The 17223-nt window shown below is 41.7% G+C and overlaps 1 protein-coding gene across 1 annotated transcript in view; it reads left to right on the forward strand.

Moving 5' to 3' along the window:
- LOC143822494 (protein eyes shut homolog) overlaps positions 1-17223 on the forward strand; it is a 672231-nt gene that overhangs the window by 164673 nt on the left and 490335 nt on the right. The window lies entirely within an intron of this gene.

Genomic DNA, 17223 nt, shown 5'->3' on the forward strand with positions numbered 1-17223 from the left:
CTATCAGAATGAGTTGTTGGGGATCTTTATATGATGTTCATGTCCATGATAGGTCCTGTGCTGTTTAAGTAAAATATCACTGCTCAACTCATGTAGGCGTGAACATAGGTTTTGATAGCCCAATATCATGCAATCAAAATGGTAGCAAATAGTATTTAAATAAATATGACTAGAGTGGTATGTTGGATGAGCCAAGATTGACTGTGATGTGAGTGGAAAAGGCTTGATTAATTCTTTGCAGGATTAAAAAAAAAAACATTCCAATACACAAAGCTTTCGGAATTCCCTATGCTGTCTTGGGAGCATTTTTCAAATTCTCTTTGTATAAGGATAATACTCAGAATTCCACTTAGGCTTATCCACCTACTGAAAAGCTTGATAAAAAGGGGCTCTAATCCTTTGTGACAAATCTGTGTGTGAAATACTAATATATTCCCAGAGCTTACATTTCAAGCTTTTATTATCTGTTTGGGAGCTGGTGGTCTGAAAGGAAGCTGAAAAAAAGTTAATAATTTTCTTAGTATAATACCTGACCACTTGTTAGTATATCATAACACTGTGTAATATAATGTGTGGCGACCTAATAAATCTAATTACACTTTGTTCACTTATTTTTTAAAAAGCATATTGACTAATCTGTGTTAAACTCAGAAATGAATTTCTTTGTTTTTTTATAATTTTTGTAGAGCGGTTTAATGCTGTTCTTCTTTCTACCTCACAACAAATATTAAACTATGACAAAAAGGATTTGCAACACAATATCAGACCAGGTTCTTTATTTAAAGAGACTGTGTTTTCAGTCATCTGCCTGAATATTATATTAGGTAGAACTGATTTGACATGGCAGCTTGGTGGGAATCTCTCCCCCTAGAAAATTATCAAGATTTACAAAAGGAGCCTATTGTTTGCCGATTCTGTCATGAACCATTAACTGACTTCTTCAGCAGGTTGTAGAAATGTCCTAAAGCCAGTGTCTTATGGACAGTGAAAGATAGTGGAGGGAAATGGTGCAGGAAAGATTAGTGATTTACATTGAAACAAAATGAAGCATGATGAAGCAAAATGAAGCATCAAGCATGATGAATAATTTGAGGACAATTTTTGAGTTAAAGTTTCTGCCTTGAAGGTGAGTGTCAATATCTGAAAACACTTGATGCAGGCATAATTTGAATTGTAAGGCTTTTTAAAGCCATGGGTTCTATTTGGTTTTCAGTTTGGACACTGAATTGGGAAATATATACAAGATTTCAAGTCAGCTGTTGAGATACTGTTGGATTCCCAAATTACTGGCAGCCCTAACTTCTCAGAATGGGTAAAATACTGAGGGAGGTATTTCATGGTGGAAGCTTGATCATTTTCCCTGAGGGTTTTTTTTTTTTACAAATTTTAGCTGGGGGGCTGTAACATAAATAACAGGGTTTTCCCCCTAGTGGGGGTTTAGTGATGCTTAGTGATGATGACGTATGACAAGAAAACATAATATTTTCTCTTACACTAGATTCCCACTTGCATCAGACTTTCTCTCTGTTGTTCCAGTCCATAAAAGGAAGAAATCCCTCCAGAGAAAAAAAAGATAACCTAACGTGTAATTCTAGTCTTGATCTATAACATGGTCAAAGGATCATATCAGTGAGTAATTTCGTATCTCATAGAAGAAACAAATATTATTTTTCATTTACATATAGCAAAATTGGTCACAAATGAGTCCAAACCTTCAGACAGACTTTTGGCTCTACAAATATGAAGCAAGCTGGTGTGTGTGTCTTAAGCTATAAATTCTGCCTTAGCTGTGTATTCAATTGCAAATAAATCCCAAATTACATCATGCAGGGCCAGTAACAGCTGGCATCAATGTGCCAAACTATTAAGAACACCTTGTCTGTTTATTTTGTTTTTGCTTTTGTTTTTTTAATTCACTGGAATGAGGAATAGGAAAAGGATAATAATACTCCCCATCCATATAGTGTTAATTATAATTCAGGTGACATTTATGCAGACCATGTGTTAAATTACAGTAAAATGTTCTGTGTGTGACCTCTACAGAGGATATGAATTCTTTGCCTCCAGCATCTAATGGTTGTCAGCAAGCAGGTGGCAGGACAGAATGTTGAGTAATATAGAGGTCTACGGCAGTAACACCTGGCTTTCTGACAAGCTGAACAGGCAGTTATTTACATGAATGCCAAACCTCTCTTGGGTCCTTTACATCTTAACACTTTTATAGCAAAGATGGAGCAAGGAAAAACAAATGAGATATTCCCGTTTGCTACACACACTTTTTATCATTCCATCTTAATGAAGGATATTTGTGCCTTTCTTCAGATTCTGAAAACTGGCTTCTCTGTGGTGCATACAACAAAACAAGGGGGAATATGAGATCCTAGTGAATTCTGAGAAAGAGGTCTGTCCATGGCTAATAGCCAAGGTGACAGATAGGAACTTCCATGTTCAGAGGCATTAAACTGGCCTCTATGCTCTGTTGTTGGTCCTCCAGAGGAACTGGATAGCCACTGTGTGAGATGGGATGTTGGACTAGATGGACCATCAGTCTGATCCAGCAGGGCTCTTCTTATGTTCTTGTGATTACCAAAATTGAACTAGCAAGTCTGAAAATTCAGTCTTAGTTTCTAAAGGGAGTAGAGAGGTGAAGTGGCAAAGACTCATGCTTCATGAGGGACAGATTTGGTGTGCAAAGACAGGAATACAAGGAAGAACAGGCAGTGACGGCCAAGGATTGCTGGAAAGCAGAATAGGGGAAGCTGGGGGAATGACAGACACAGTAATAAGAGAAGTGGCTGAGGAAAAAAAAACACAAGCAGCAATGGCAGGAGGCTACATGCTCTGGTATGACTCAAGGACACTGGGCAATAGGGTGGGAGTATATTCCAGGCAGGTTATGAAGGAAGCAGTGGAACATTTCTGCTTCCCTTCCTGATGCAGGTATGTTATCCTGGATATGGTCTGATTGTCTTCTGGCAGGAGATGGGACTCACGGGCATCAGCTGAATGATATAAGGACTGAGTATCTGTTTCCCTCCCTGTTACAGGTATTTAGACCTGTGTGTAGCTAGAAGTTGGAGGTTATTGGTTTGTGAGATGACCCTATTGTTGAAGTTAAATATTTGTGCCAATGATATGTTGTTTTTTGACAGTGAGGGTGTTCTGTTTTGTTTAATATTAAGTAACCTAATGAAAAGATTGCATCTTAAAGAATCCTGTGTTATGGGATTTGGAAGAAGGCAAGGCTCAAAGATTTCCCTCAGCAGAGGTTCCTGTAGAACTAAACCAATCATTCTGCAAGGTTCAACATCATAAGCACTATCCAGAAGCAAATATCAAAAAAGAAAAATAGGTTAAGAGAGAGCCTTTACCTTGCATACCCTTTGGGTTTCTCTTCTATCTTAAACCTCAGTATAAATTTCAGTGCTCATACCAGTACTGCACCATGTCTGGGGACCTGTAATTTAGTTCTTTCCTGGGCAGATTGCCATTGAAAGTAAGCTACAGAAAAGAAACTCCTAGTAGAAGCCCATCTTCCTTGTTTGGTATTCTAAACTCTTTGATTAAAGCCAGCTGACATAATGAGGAACAGTGCAGAAATTAGCAAATTAATTGTAAAAAAAAAACATTACAAGAGCCAAGGGGTCTCCAAGATATAGGCCAGTATGCAATCTATACCACCCTTTGTCATCTGGCCTGAGAACCTTGGAAAGATGAAATTACTATTAAGAAGCTAATCTTGAAAAAGCACATGGCAGGAATTAGGACAGGAGAGAAACGCTCTCAGCTCATTCCCCCTCCCAACACCAGTCTTCAAGAATACTAAAGCTATTTTCTGATAGCTGAAGGGAATGTCATAGGGATGGCTCTGGGTGGTTTGGATGCTAATGGATATCGATAGGAAACAAAACATGTTCAATGGTTAGCTTTATGGAGAATGACATCGTGAAACATTAAATGGAAGAAAACTGTTGTAGGAGGATTGGGAAAGGAGGCAGGAGCTTCAGAAGATGGTTAGGCAGCAGTAACAGACAAAGGTGGCAGAGGTGGCAACAGATTTGGGAACTCCCTGTGTCTATATTTCTTCTGCAGTAAAAATATTAAAAAGTTTTTATCTCAGTGTGATTAACTGGGGGCTAGGCAAAAGAACCCTAATTAGGCTGTTTGGCTTTCAAGGGGGTACTGAGGAAACCAAGGGCACCTTTGATTGTTTTTCTCCCCATTTGTCGCCTCCAGGAACCATTTTAGCCCGAGTTTTCCAGCAAGGGATACTACTCCCAGGGCCATGACGTTGGACTGAAAACCTATATTATCTAGGGTTATTAGCCCTCTGCTGAAACCTCGAGTACCTATTTTTGTAGGTACTAGATGTAAGTATGGGATGTCATTCCCAATGTTTTGGCACAACAAAAACAGAGTCCAATAGCCCCTTTTTTCGATTTAACTGTACTGCCTTTTTCTACGGCCCAGTTAAAGCCACGGATGTATAGTGAGTTGCTAACATCCCCACATGCTAAAGAGTGGATCAGAAATCAGAACTGCACTTCCCATATAAGCAATATAGAACATCTGGACAGAGTTCTTTTTTATTATAAAAATGGCACCGTGGCTTGAACTATTACATTAACTTGCATTTTTACAAATTCTTGTCGTTGTACTTTATGCCCTAGTGTGACATAATACTTTCTCTTTTAGAATTTAGCCAAAGTCTCTAGCAATGCATATTTTAATGCAGCTGACATAAAACATCCTTGCTCTCCGTGGCACTCTCGAAGGTAGTTCATTCCTGAAGAAGGCTCATGCTGAAATACTGAACTACAGCTGCACAGGGTAATGGTAAAGGTCAGTTTCCACTCCCTGAGGTTTCTGATCCACTATGCTATGAATTAATACATTTATCTTGGAACTCATCCCACTGGGATAACTCTCTTTCTCTGCTTGATGATATAGTAGGGTACACCAAGTATCACATTGAGCTTACATAAAGCCTTTTTTTTTTTTTTTTGTAATTTCAGGTTCTTGCCTTCCTTTTTGAGTAAATGACATTTTGAACAATGGCCACAATCCAGGACAACTGCATGCATGTTCTGTCCATTGGAATCAATAGGATTTCAGACTGTCTATGAGTCCAATTTTGGCCAAATGTTTTCTTTATTATCGTACCTATGTCTATGACTTTTGACGCCACTTGCAACCACATCTAGTGGTGATTGTCTTTTCATGGCCATTAGTTATCTTTTTTGGCTGCTACTGTGCCTTTGTAAGAGAGAAGGACATGCAAACATTGTCAAAATATTGGGCAGGAATGGATCCCTTTCAGTCTGGATTTAGGCTTGATTATGGGAGTGAAATAGCCTGGGCTGCCCTGCTGGATGTGCTGGGAGGTGTATAAATGGATTCTGACTGTTGATTCTTCTTGACCTCTCAGTGATCATGGTACCCTTCTCATCCTCTTCTCCTCCATTTGCATAATTTATCTATGTTTTTTGGCATCCTTCTGGACTACCTTTCCAGGCTGGGGTTGGAAGGCACTGTTTTTATGTGGTTATGTTTCTATCTAGAGGGTGGTTTTTAGAAGGCGGCACTAGGGGACTACTGCTCAGCCCTTTGGCCAGTAGGGTCTTGCAAAGCTCCATCTTCTCCTGTGTACTCTTTAACATTTGCTGTATACTTTGGTTGCATTTAAATTTGATTACTCCATGTGCTCTGTGTGAGACTGTCCATGTAAAGTTTTCAGAAATTTTGATTAGTGCAGACCATTGAGTCCCAGATGTTGACTGAAACAACCACCAAAACTCAGGAATTATTTCTGCAAAGAGACTTATCTATCCCCTTCTGTTGCCAACTCAGGAATTATTTCTGCAAAGAGACTTATCTATCCCCTTCTGTTGCCAATTTCCAACAGTGAATACTTCTCTGTCTCATTTGGCATTTCCAGGGTGATCACTACTTACTTCCTAGTGTTTTAATTGCTTTGTTTGTTTGTTTATTACATTTATATACCAACCTCCCTTGTGGCTCAGGATGGTTTAAAATGAAAATTCATGGTATGGAACAAAGAAGCAGTATGAATGTGAGCATATAACATATTCTTAAGGTAGAACTTGTAACCATGGAACATTTCACATTTAGCAGTAGAATAATATTTGATAGTATAACATTTTAACTCTTCAAATGTGTAACCGTTAACTGCACTGTGGTTCAGTTCTTCATCTGTAAGATGCAGTTGGAGGTGAGAGGGGCCTCTGGGAGCTCTGATTGGTGGTGTTGGTTCATTGGCTTTGACCAAAAGCTTGGTGGAAGAGCTCCATTTTGCAGCCCCTGCAGAATTGTTTTAGTTTTGGCTGGGCCCTGATCTCTTCTGATAGCTCATCCCACAAAGTGGGGGCCAGGAAAAAGAAAGCCCTGGCCCTAGTTGAGGCCAGACGAGCTTCTCTGGTGAAACCAGCATATTGGTGTTTGCAGAGTGTAGTGCACTCTGGGGGGCGGCATAGGTAGAAAGGTGGGTGCTCAGGGCCCTGACTGCATATGGCCTTGAAGGTGATTACCAGAACCTTAAGCCCGATCTGGTATTCAATTTGTAGCCAGTGCAGCTTTTGGAGCACAGGTCAGACGTGGACCCTCCAAGGTGTTCCCATAAGAATCCTGGCTGCTGCATTCTGCACCAGTTGTAGTTTCTGTATTAGGGATAAGGGTAGGCCTGAATAGAGTGAGTTGCAGAAATCCAGCCTAGAAGTGACAGCCACCTGGATCACTGTGGCTAGGTGTTCTGGGGCCAGGTAGGGCTCTAGTAGCTTAGCTTGGCACAAGTGGAAGAATGCTAGCCATGCTAATCTTGTGACCTGTTCCTCCATGGAGAGGGAGGTATCAAAGATCATGCCCAGGTTCCTAGCTGAAAGTGCTACTAATAGTTGCGCCTCATCCACATAAGGCAGTTATGTGACTCTTCCTATTGAACCACAGGACCTCTATCTTTGAATGATTTTGTTTCAAATGGCTCTGCTTAAGCCAATCTGTCAAAGCTTACCAGACAACTGGCTAATGACTCTGGGGGTGAATCAGGGTGGCCATCCATCAAGAGGAAGAGCTTGGTGTCATTGACACATTGATGACATCCCAGTCCAAACCTCCATACCAACTGGGCAAGAGAGTGCATAAGGATATTGAAATGGATTGAGGAAAGAATTGTTCCTTGTGACACCCCACATGGGAGTTGCCAGTAGTATGATTGGTTCTCTCCAATTGCTGCCCTCTGTCTGCAACCCCAAAGAAAAGAGACCAGCCATTAAAAGACTGTCCCTCATATCCCAGCATTGGCAAGGTTGTGAGCTAATAGTTCATGTTTGACCGTGTCAAATGCTGCCAAAAGATCAAGTAATATTAGCAGTAGAATGGTGGAATGAGCTCCTAGTGCGGGCCCTGAGGGCCCTTCCAGCATTCTATAGGGCCTGCAAAATTGAGCTCTTCCGCCAGGTCCACAGTTGAGGCTGGGGCAGTGGGGGAAAATCGATGGGGCCCCCTGGTGTCAAGCTACAACTCTGGTTACCTTGTCTCTCATTCCTCCTCTCTCTAGTGGTAGGGATTGGAGATAGGGGGGTTTCTCCGCTATGTTTTTGTGTTGTTGGTCTACTGTATATGTATTTTTCTGTCCATTTTAATGGGGTTTTAGTGGGGGGTTTTAACTGGACATCTATAACCCGCCACGAGCCTGCTTGGGAGTGGCAGATAACAGATATAATGATGATGATGATGATGATGATGATGATGATGATGATGATGATGGTCCAGTTGGTGATGGAGGTTTCAAACCCATGGCCAGGCTGAAAGCCTGACTGGGCTGGGTCTAGGACTGAAGCTTCATTCAGGAATACTGTTAATTGGTCCATGTCAGCTCTTCCCACCACCTTCCCTAGCAATGCTAGAGACAGGGCAGTAGTTGGTGGTAGTTGGTGGGTTCCCACGGATCCAGAGGTGGTTTCTTCAGCAAGGGCTGCACTACTTCAGCTCCTTCAGGAATTCTCTGGTTGAGAGGGAGAATTTGAATTTGGGAGCTACATTATAGTCCATAGTGTTTTTAATGTATGTATTTTGGTTCTGGTTTTAGTTCTCTTAATGATGTGTTTTTGTTCGTGTTAATGGTTTATAAGAATTGATTTTATTATATTAAAAAATTATCTGTCTTTGTGGCTCTTATAAGGGCAGAGGTTATAGCTGAGGTTATAGCAGTTGAGCTTGGTGGAGCACCATGAGAGATTGTGGTATAACACCAATACTTAGTTGCCATGAACAAGCAGTTCTTTTCTGAGTGTGATAGTCTGGATGTACCTATAATACTTTCCAGCTTGCACAGGTTTTCTCAGTTCACTTTTAGAAAGTGAAGTCCTAACAGTGAAGCATATGTGAGAGCATATCCTTATAAGAGACTGATGAGTGCTTCCAAATGCACAAAGGAATTATTAGCAAGTCAGCTACATGACCTTATGAGTCATTTTCCCAGCACAGTAGCAGAAGACAGGGCTATTAAAATCTTTTTGAGAAAATGTTGTTTTGCGGAGAGTTGTGTTGTAATGCTCAAGTTGCTGTCATTGTCACCCTGCAGTGTTTCTTTTTTTTGGCTGCTTTAATCCACAGCCCATAATGTGATAAGAATGTACACAGATGTAGTAAATGCATTCTGACCCATGGGGTCAGAATAAATTGGCGGCAACTTGATGGGACTTTCCACAACCACCACTGATTGCTAAGCATATCCATTTGGATATTAACTAATAACAAACTCTTCATTAGCATAATTATTATAGTCCATTTGAAAATGAACGTTCTGCTCTTATGCTGTATGTTATACAGTTCATGTCTGCCAGAGACACTGTGACCTGAAAGGGTTTACTTCTCCCAACTACTGACATTACTACTATGGAGTTATCCAGATGACTCAAATGTGTATATATACCTTGACCAAAGAAACATCATCCTTCAAAGGGGTCAGAAGCTTAGGGCAAATATTATTGGGATCATATTGCCTTATCTATATTGAAGTCCAGTATTGATCTAACACTTCCTAAGGGCGTTCAGGTTCTCATAATAAAGTTAAGGATTTATTGATGTGAAACATCTTCTGGCTCGGTCCCCCAAACGGAAGCAGTAGACAGACATGACGTCCGTTGTTCCACCCCAGGGACCACGCCAGTGGATGGGCTGGCCCTGCCCCACTGTGCTGCTGAAGCTGGGCCACCCTCCCCAGAGTGAGTGCGGCCAGGGGAAACTGCCATCAAGTAAGGGGAGGGGGTGGGGGAAAGGAGGAAGGGAACAAAGATTCTCTCTCCTTATGTAGATATTTCACATAAGGGGCAAGAATGTTTGTCGGTAGATTTATTAAGAAAAAGAGTGATAGCTAAGGGCATTAGATAATTTAATAAAGAGTCTGAAATACACACAAACATATTCTAAATACATGCTCTACAGATCCTAACCTGAGAGAGGAGGAGGCCACCTAAGATGAAAGCAATGTGGAAATGAGGAGCACAAATTTTAGAGATACTTGTATTAGAATTGCAGTCATACATACCTTCCCTCCAAGATGTATTTTCACTGAAGGGTTTGAAGACAGCTGCTGGGACCCAGTATTGGGAATCAGTGGCTAGAACCCAGAAGCTGGAGTTTTTGAGGCTATCTTTATACCTAGAAGATGAATATGTAGAAGATGTAGAAAATTAATAAGATGCATCTCATCTTGTGTATGTATGAAGAAGATGTAGAAGATGAATGTAGAAGATGTAGAAGATATGATGCATCTCATGTAGAAGATGAATACGATGCATCTCAAAGCCGATGAGATTGGATCCAAGAGTTTTAAACTTCTTTGGTAGACCAGTAAAATAATATGGGAGTTAAGATTGGTCCAGATGGAATAACAAGCTTAGGCTACGTGGTCATGTTTTGTCTGAATTTAACATGGGGAAAAACATAGGGAGGGAAATAAATATATTGAAAATGGAGATTGATTTCTGACTCATAGAGAGATCATGTTAGTGTCTGTGGAATGCTGAATGTAATTAAATGATACGCTGAATCAGGGCTGGGGAGTGAAATTGTTGGCAATTGTCTTTTCCGATGGATGCGGGTAATAGCATTACATCCACTCATTGAAGTGGGGTGATTTGTAGAGTGGTGTTTCTCTTCTGCCCTCAGACTGGAGAACTACATACCAAGCTACTATTCCAAACTTTGGTAAAGGCCAAATTTAGAAATAAAATTAAAAGGATGCTTAGCTCTTCTGGGGGAGCAGAAAAGGAATTCCAGCTATGTACTTAAACATATCTAAGAGTTTGTTCATGAGTTAATTGTGGATAGGGAGTAGCTAAGCCATCCAGAGGCTTCATGTGTACTAGAGGGTCTGGTTCAGCAGAGGATAGGGGAAGAAAGACCAATACATAATTCTTGCTCATGATGTGGAAACACATTCCATATAATGGGTGCAGAGGCTGATGAGGCCTCACACTGAGTCCTGCTCGCTGTACTACCACTAGTTCCACCCATCTGCTGAGGCTGTCCCCGCAGTCCTTAGGGTGGGACCAGCCATGGAAGATGGGTGCCAGCATTGGTGACAGTGCAGCGAGACGAGCTCAGCGCTAGGCCTCACCAGCCGCCTCCTCCGCCGCTTGTCATCCGAGGCCATCCCTACTCTCCTGAGGGTGGGACCGGCAACGAAAGTGGGTGCCAGCAGCAGCACAGTGAGTGGGGCTCAGTGCCAGGCCTTACCAGCCCCTGCTGCCACCACTGCTGCTGCCTGTATTCTGAGGCTGTCCCCACTATCCTGAGGGCAGGAACAGAGATGGGCACAGATAGTGGTGGCAGTGCAGTGAGTGGGGCTCAGTGCTGTGTCTCGCCAGCTGCCATCTACTGGTGTGCTCCCTGGGGGCAGGATAATGGACTTCACATCTGTACTCATTTCCATTTCAGGGGGTGTGCTAATGTGTTTCTACATCATCAAAAACTCTTATAAAATGTTAATAGAAATTACAACAAAAACAGCAAAACCAAGCAGAAAGTTTTTGTTTGTTTGTTTTTAAAGGAAAAGAAAATGTGTAAAAACCAAACCCCTACACATCCAATTGGTGCTACTGTTATGTTCCTTTTGGTAGTCTCATGCTGGAAATACACACATGCAGTCCTGCCAGTTAGAGTCCAGTAGCACCTTTAAGACCAACAAAGATTTATTCAAGGCGTAAGCTTTTGCGTGCAAGGACTCTTTGTCAGACTTCTTACATGACAGGGAATACTACTGGACTCTGATTTTATTGTGCTACTTCAGACCAATACGGCTACCCATTTGAATCAGTCCTACCAGTTAGAAATGTGTATAACTTTTCCTAGTCCCTCCCTTTTGGAACACACCAGATGCCATTTTCCCGCTCAGACAGTCACATGCTGTGAGGGTAGGCACTTCCCTCCTCTCAGCTCATTTTTTGCTGCAGTGTCACAAAGATCAAGTTCCCGAACTTCTGAATTCTCAAGCTTCATGAGTTTTCTCCTCATTACTCTTAGGTTCTCTTTCCCCCTCTTTGTTCATTCCTGAGACATTATTTCTGAAATTATATGCATTGAAGCACTATCTCTCAGCCGAAGAGACCGCTACTTCTTGGCTCTAAAACCTTCTTCCAGGGATAAGACAGATTTAGTCACACTGTTTTTATGTCCTCTTGTTTGATTCATATTTTTCATGCTGCTAATGTCTGAAAAATAAAGCTCCTTTTTTAAGCTCAGAAAACAAACGAACTAGAAAATCTATCCCAAGATAACAATGGTGCCTTGAAACATTTCATTCCAGTTACTTCTAGTGCTTGAACAAAAGTCACATCCATTGTAAATAGAAAAGGCAAAGTATTGAAGTTGGTGTCAGTTTATTTTAGACTTTCTGGTTGCTCAGCAGCTTGGAAACTATATTCCTTTCTCATTTAATAGGGAGACTGCATGCACAGATTTTTGCTTGTTTTAAATCCTAAAATAGTCTGTGTGAGCAAGGCGTCTCTCTGAGAAATAGTGTAACATTTGTGGTTGGTACTTGTTTGTTTCAATTTGACTTTTAGGGAGACCTTGACAAATCCTATTGTTTGAAATGTCTTGAGTTTTATAGAGCCATTGAAATTTCTTGGGTTACCATGCTGCCCTTGATGCTCACAATAAAAGGATGTGACAGGCAGAATCATGTAAATAAGACGCAAACAGACAACTTTAACTGAATGAAAAGTACATGGCTTTCTGTCAAATCATCTTTTATCCCTGTTAATTACAATATCTATCCACAGAGCATGCATTAGCTGTTCATTCATTTTAGTCTGATAAACACATTACTTTGTTTCTGAATACTTTGCATGCAACAAGATCACAGGCTATGGAGGCAGAGCAGTCTCATCATACCTCTTAATTCCACATAGCATTCATTGCTTTGAACCAGCAAGCAATGACTGTGTGTGGCAACTAATGAAATCAGTGAAACTTCAGAGCTCATCACTATGCTCCTCATGCTTGAGGTGACCAGAAATACATCTAAAATTATCTGTACCTGAATGCCTTAGCTTCTGAAGTACCTGATCTTGTATAACAAATGAAATCAATTTATTTGCCTATTTATGCCCCTCCCCTTTCCCCAAGGCACTCAAGGCAGTATACATTCATCTCCTGAATCATTAAACATTCATTATTGTTCCATGTCCAAGTTCAAACTTTTTTGCAGAAGGCCGTCCGTGCAGTTTGTGGCGGTTCTTTAGCCATTTAGCTCATTTGTATCTCTGACCCACCATAATATTAAGTTATACTGACAATAGATAACACTGTGTATTTAAATGTACCATGGTTTTGTTCTGTGGTGTTTCACAGATATGCAGATGTGCATACTAGATGTGTGTCTTAATACAACACCTGGTACAAGAATTTTGCTTTTTTGTATTATTTTATTGATGTGTACATTGCGTTAGTAAAGGAACAATGAAAGAGGGAAATGAACTGAAAGACTGGCTGCCCAGTCCTTTGAACATGGGGAAGAGGAGTCAGCATACTACCTGGCCCTAAGTTCAGTTGGCTTAGGTGGCGTGATGACCTAGCATGGATCCCCAGGAACTAAAAGGACTTAACCAATAGACCCCAGAGACCCCAGCTGCCTTGTTTAAGTTTGGAATAGAGAATAGAGAATCAGCCATTAAAAACATATGTGTTATTAATATTGTTCTTTTTATTTATTTATTATTTATTTATTGTGCTTGTATGCCACCACTATTGGGCCAGTCAGCTTGTAGTTGCTAACTACAATTTAAACACAGATTAAAACAGCAATCTAAACACAGGTTAAACAAGGTACCATTGTTAAACAAGGTACCATTGTTCTCCTAACCCCCCATCGCCCATACAATTCCCCCTCAGCTGCCATTCCCAAGTAGCTGTTACATAATTAAATAGTTAGACATTGGAGAATATCAGAGGATGGGCCCAAGATCTTCCCATAGCCTGGTCTCAACCAAAACCCTGGTGGGAGAGCTCTGTTTTACAGGCCCTGTCGAAATGCATTAGCTCCATCAGGGCCCATAGCTCTTCAAGGAACTCATTCCATTATCATCATCAACATCATCATCATCATCATCACTGTATCTATTTTTTCAATTATTTGTTTATTTTTATTTTTACTTGCTTGGGGAGATATAGCCCCTTCTGCATGCCCCTGCCAGTCTGATAGATCAGCAACAAGGGGAAGTCATCTGTAGTGCTCACTGACCCATCAACAGAGTGACCAACAGGGAGATGTTGCCCAGACTAGCCCCACTGAAAGCTGTTGAGAGGTTGGCTGCCCAAATGGCTTCAGCTTTGCAGACAAAGGGGGACAACTTGGAGTAGGGGTGGTTGAAGACAAGACTGATAGATACTGTTCCAATGCAACAAGCTGAAGAGTAAAAAAAGGGGAGTACTCATGCAACCTATCCCTATTGCTTCTGGTTGATCAAAAATGGGGAGGCAAGGCTCAAGCTGTGAGAGTGGGAAGGATCAAAATCCAACAAAAATGCAGCTCAAGCAGGGCCTGCTACAATGTAAAGACAGAAAGGGGAGCGGGTCACAGCCCAAATCGCTGTCCCACAGTAGTGGCCATCTTGATAGCAAAATGCCCCAAAGGGTGACCCACACAGCCTGCCCTGCCCTGAGAAGTCTAAGGAATGAGGGGAGTTAAAAAAACTTAAAACTATTTTCCCTCAGAGCCTAGCAGCAGAGTGGTCAAATGTATGTTTGTGCGTGTTTGTGGGGGAAGGAGGATTCTACATAAGCACTTTACCCCCACAAGGATACGAGACCAGGACTGTCAACCCTCTGCAACACTAGGATGAAGTATGTGGGTGGAGGAAGGGGAAGGCAACACGTAGATTCTGCTTTATTCACGAGCTCTGCTGCTGCTGTGTTAGACTCCTGGTTCAACAATCAGTAGGTGCTACAACAAAGAACCTCTGCCCAAAGCCGCAGAGGAAGAAGAATGCAGGCTGGGCTTCCAGGAGGACAAACATAAGCAGGGCAGGCAGACCAGAATGAAAACTGGCCACCTCAGGTCCACTTGCCCATCCCTGCTCCTGATCCGTTGGCCTATGCAAGAGAGGAGCATCAGAGAAGGGGCCAGGCAAGTAGAATGCCAGATGAACATGGCAGTTGGTTTGGAGAGCCATTCCCCACCCATTCCTTCTGGTAATTAGCTTAGTGTATAATACCATCTGTAAATTTACTTCAGGAACTTCAGTCTGAATTCAGTATTTCTGGATATATTTCACATCTTTGAAATGAATTGTATTGTCATATATTTTCCCAGCTTAAAAAAAAAAATTCTTATTTACCTTGTGGCCAGGTGGGCACGACTGTTTCAGTTTTTCCAAATTATTTAGTGGTCTAAATACATCCTTATGTTTTACAAATATAATTCCTAAATTGCAAACATTGAAAGCTTCTTATAACCCCAGAACCTATATACTTGATTTTTTTGTAGCCACTTAGATGGCCTTGTTGCTCCTTTACTGGACAATATGAAGGCTGTACACATGTTAGGATTTGAGGTCAAGTTATGCAGTGGGAAGAGCCTCTTGTGGCGCAGAGTGGTAAGGCAGCCGTCTGAAAGCTTTGCCCATGAGGCTGGGAGTTCAATCCCAGCAGCCGGCTCAAGGTTGACTCAGCCTTCCATCCTTCCGAGGTCGGTAAAATGAGTACCCAGCTTGCTGGGGGGTAAATGGTCATGACTGGGGAAGGCACTGGCAAACCACCCCGTATTGAGTCTGCCATGAAAACGCTAGAGGGCGTCACCCCAAGGGTCAGACATGACTCAGTGCTTGCACAGGGGATACCTTTACCTTTACCTTTACCTATGCAGTGGGAGCCAAAGAGCTGGTGTGGCATTGTTAACATGAAAGCCGCCGCCTCCACTAGGCATACTTATGACATTAGGGCCTTATGACTGCAACAGTTAAGAGGGATTCCATCGTTAATGTCAAATCAGAAAATCATAAGCCGGCTGTGCACAGCCATGGCAAGAGGAAATGGCCTACTTTCACGAACTCTGGGTCACTGTAATGTTAGCAGTCCAATAACTCAATCTTTCATGCAACTACTATTCATTCACAACAGTGGTTTCTCTATAGCCCTAGACCAAATCTTTAATCAAGTAGGATGCTCATCTCCTGACCCAATCATACCTTCCCAGATCAGACACGATGTAATATTATATTTTTCCTGCCAAAGCAACCTGATGCAGGAAGAGTCTCTTTCCCAATAACATCTGTGTACAGGTACCACCCAAGGAAACTGAGTCATAACTAACAAAGTCGCCTTCTCAGAGTCAGTAGAAAGAGTTCCTGACCCTTGCGGTTTGGTAGTTGCTTTTTCTCCTGAACTTTCTCTCACTGTTTACTTTAAGTTTCAGTATCCGTTACTTCAGAAGGCAGTCTAATTTACCCCATTTTAGTTTCCTCTTTGGCATTTTCCCACCATATTTCTTCTCTCTTTTCTTTTAGCTCAGTCCTCATTCTGCTCCTCTTACAAACTTCCTTATTTGCCCACCATTCACATTTTTTGTGGGAATCCTGTACACCTTTCTCCCTGGAAAATTATTTTCTTGGAATAACCATGAGAGACCCCCACACTTGGGTTAAAGTAAGTGAATTTAGGCACTGGTTTAAAGTAACTACAATTGGGCACTAGAGTCTTTCAAAGTGGATGTTTTCTTGGCTTGCTACAAATAAATAACAGAGCCTCTTGTGGCGCAGAGTGGTAAGGCAGCTGTCTGAAAGCTTTGCCCATGAGGCTGGGAGTTCAATCCCAGCAGCCGGCTCAAGGTTGACTCAGCCTTCCATCCTTCCGAGGTCGGTAAAATGAGTACCCAGCTTGCTGGGGGGTAAACGGTAATGACTGGGGAAGGCACTGGCAAACCACCCCGTATTGAGTGATCAGACATGATCAGACATGACTCGGTGCTTGCACAGGGGATACCTTTACCTTTACCTTTACAAATAAATATGTACTATGTCTTAGTGTTGACCTGCCTATGATTTGCTATTAGGAGAATAAATTATTCTATGTTTGAGCATTGGCTTTACTCGTTCATTCCCCTTTGGAGGTTTATCAGGTTCAAGGCAAGAAATCTGTGTGTGTGTGAATGCGCGTGCTCTTAAGTGTATAGTCAGACACATGTGATCCATTTGGGGTAACTGCAGAAGTGAAACGGTGATTTAAAAAAATTCAATATTGTATTGCTCTTGTATACATCAGAAGCTTTTCAGTAAAGGGGGGAAGAGACCACTATCAAAGGACATTATAGTGGTTTATAGAAAAATTATTTAATAATCCATGGGGTGGAGAAAGTAGATCAAGATTTTTTTTCTCTCCCTCTAATGCTAGAGACACCTGATGAAATTTTAGGACAATGGTCACAGGAATTATTGCATGTCTTGAATCGTCAAGTAATTAAATGGTGGAATTTGCTGCCAGTGGACCTAATGATGACTGCTAACATAGATTACTTTAATAGGGGATTGAATGGATTCTTTAGCTTAGGTGCATCAATAGCTTCAAGTCATTAACACTTAAAAGGACCTCCACATTAAGAGGCAGGACATCGCTGACTATCAGTGCTAGGAAGCAATGCTTTGGGTCCTGCTTATTGGCCCTCTAGAGTTGTCTATTGTAAAAATGGATGCTGGACTAGATGGA

This window comes from Paroedura picta, chromosome 1, assembly GCF_049243985.1.
Source record: "Paroedura picta isolate Pp20150507F chromosome 1, Ppicta_v3.0, whole genome shotgun sequence".
NCBI lineage: Eukaryota > Metazoa > Chordata > Lepidosauria > Squamata > Gekkonidae > Paroedura > Paroedura picta.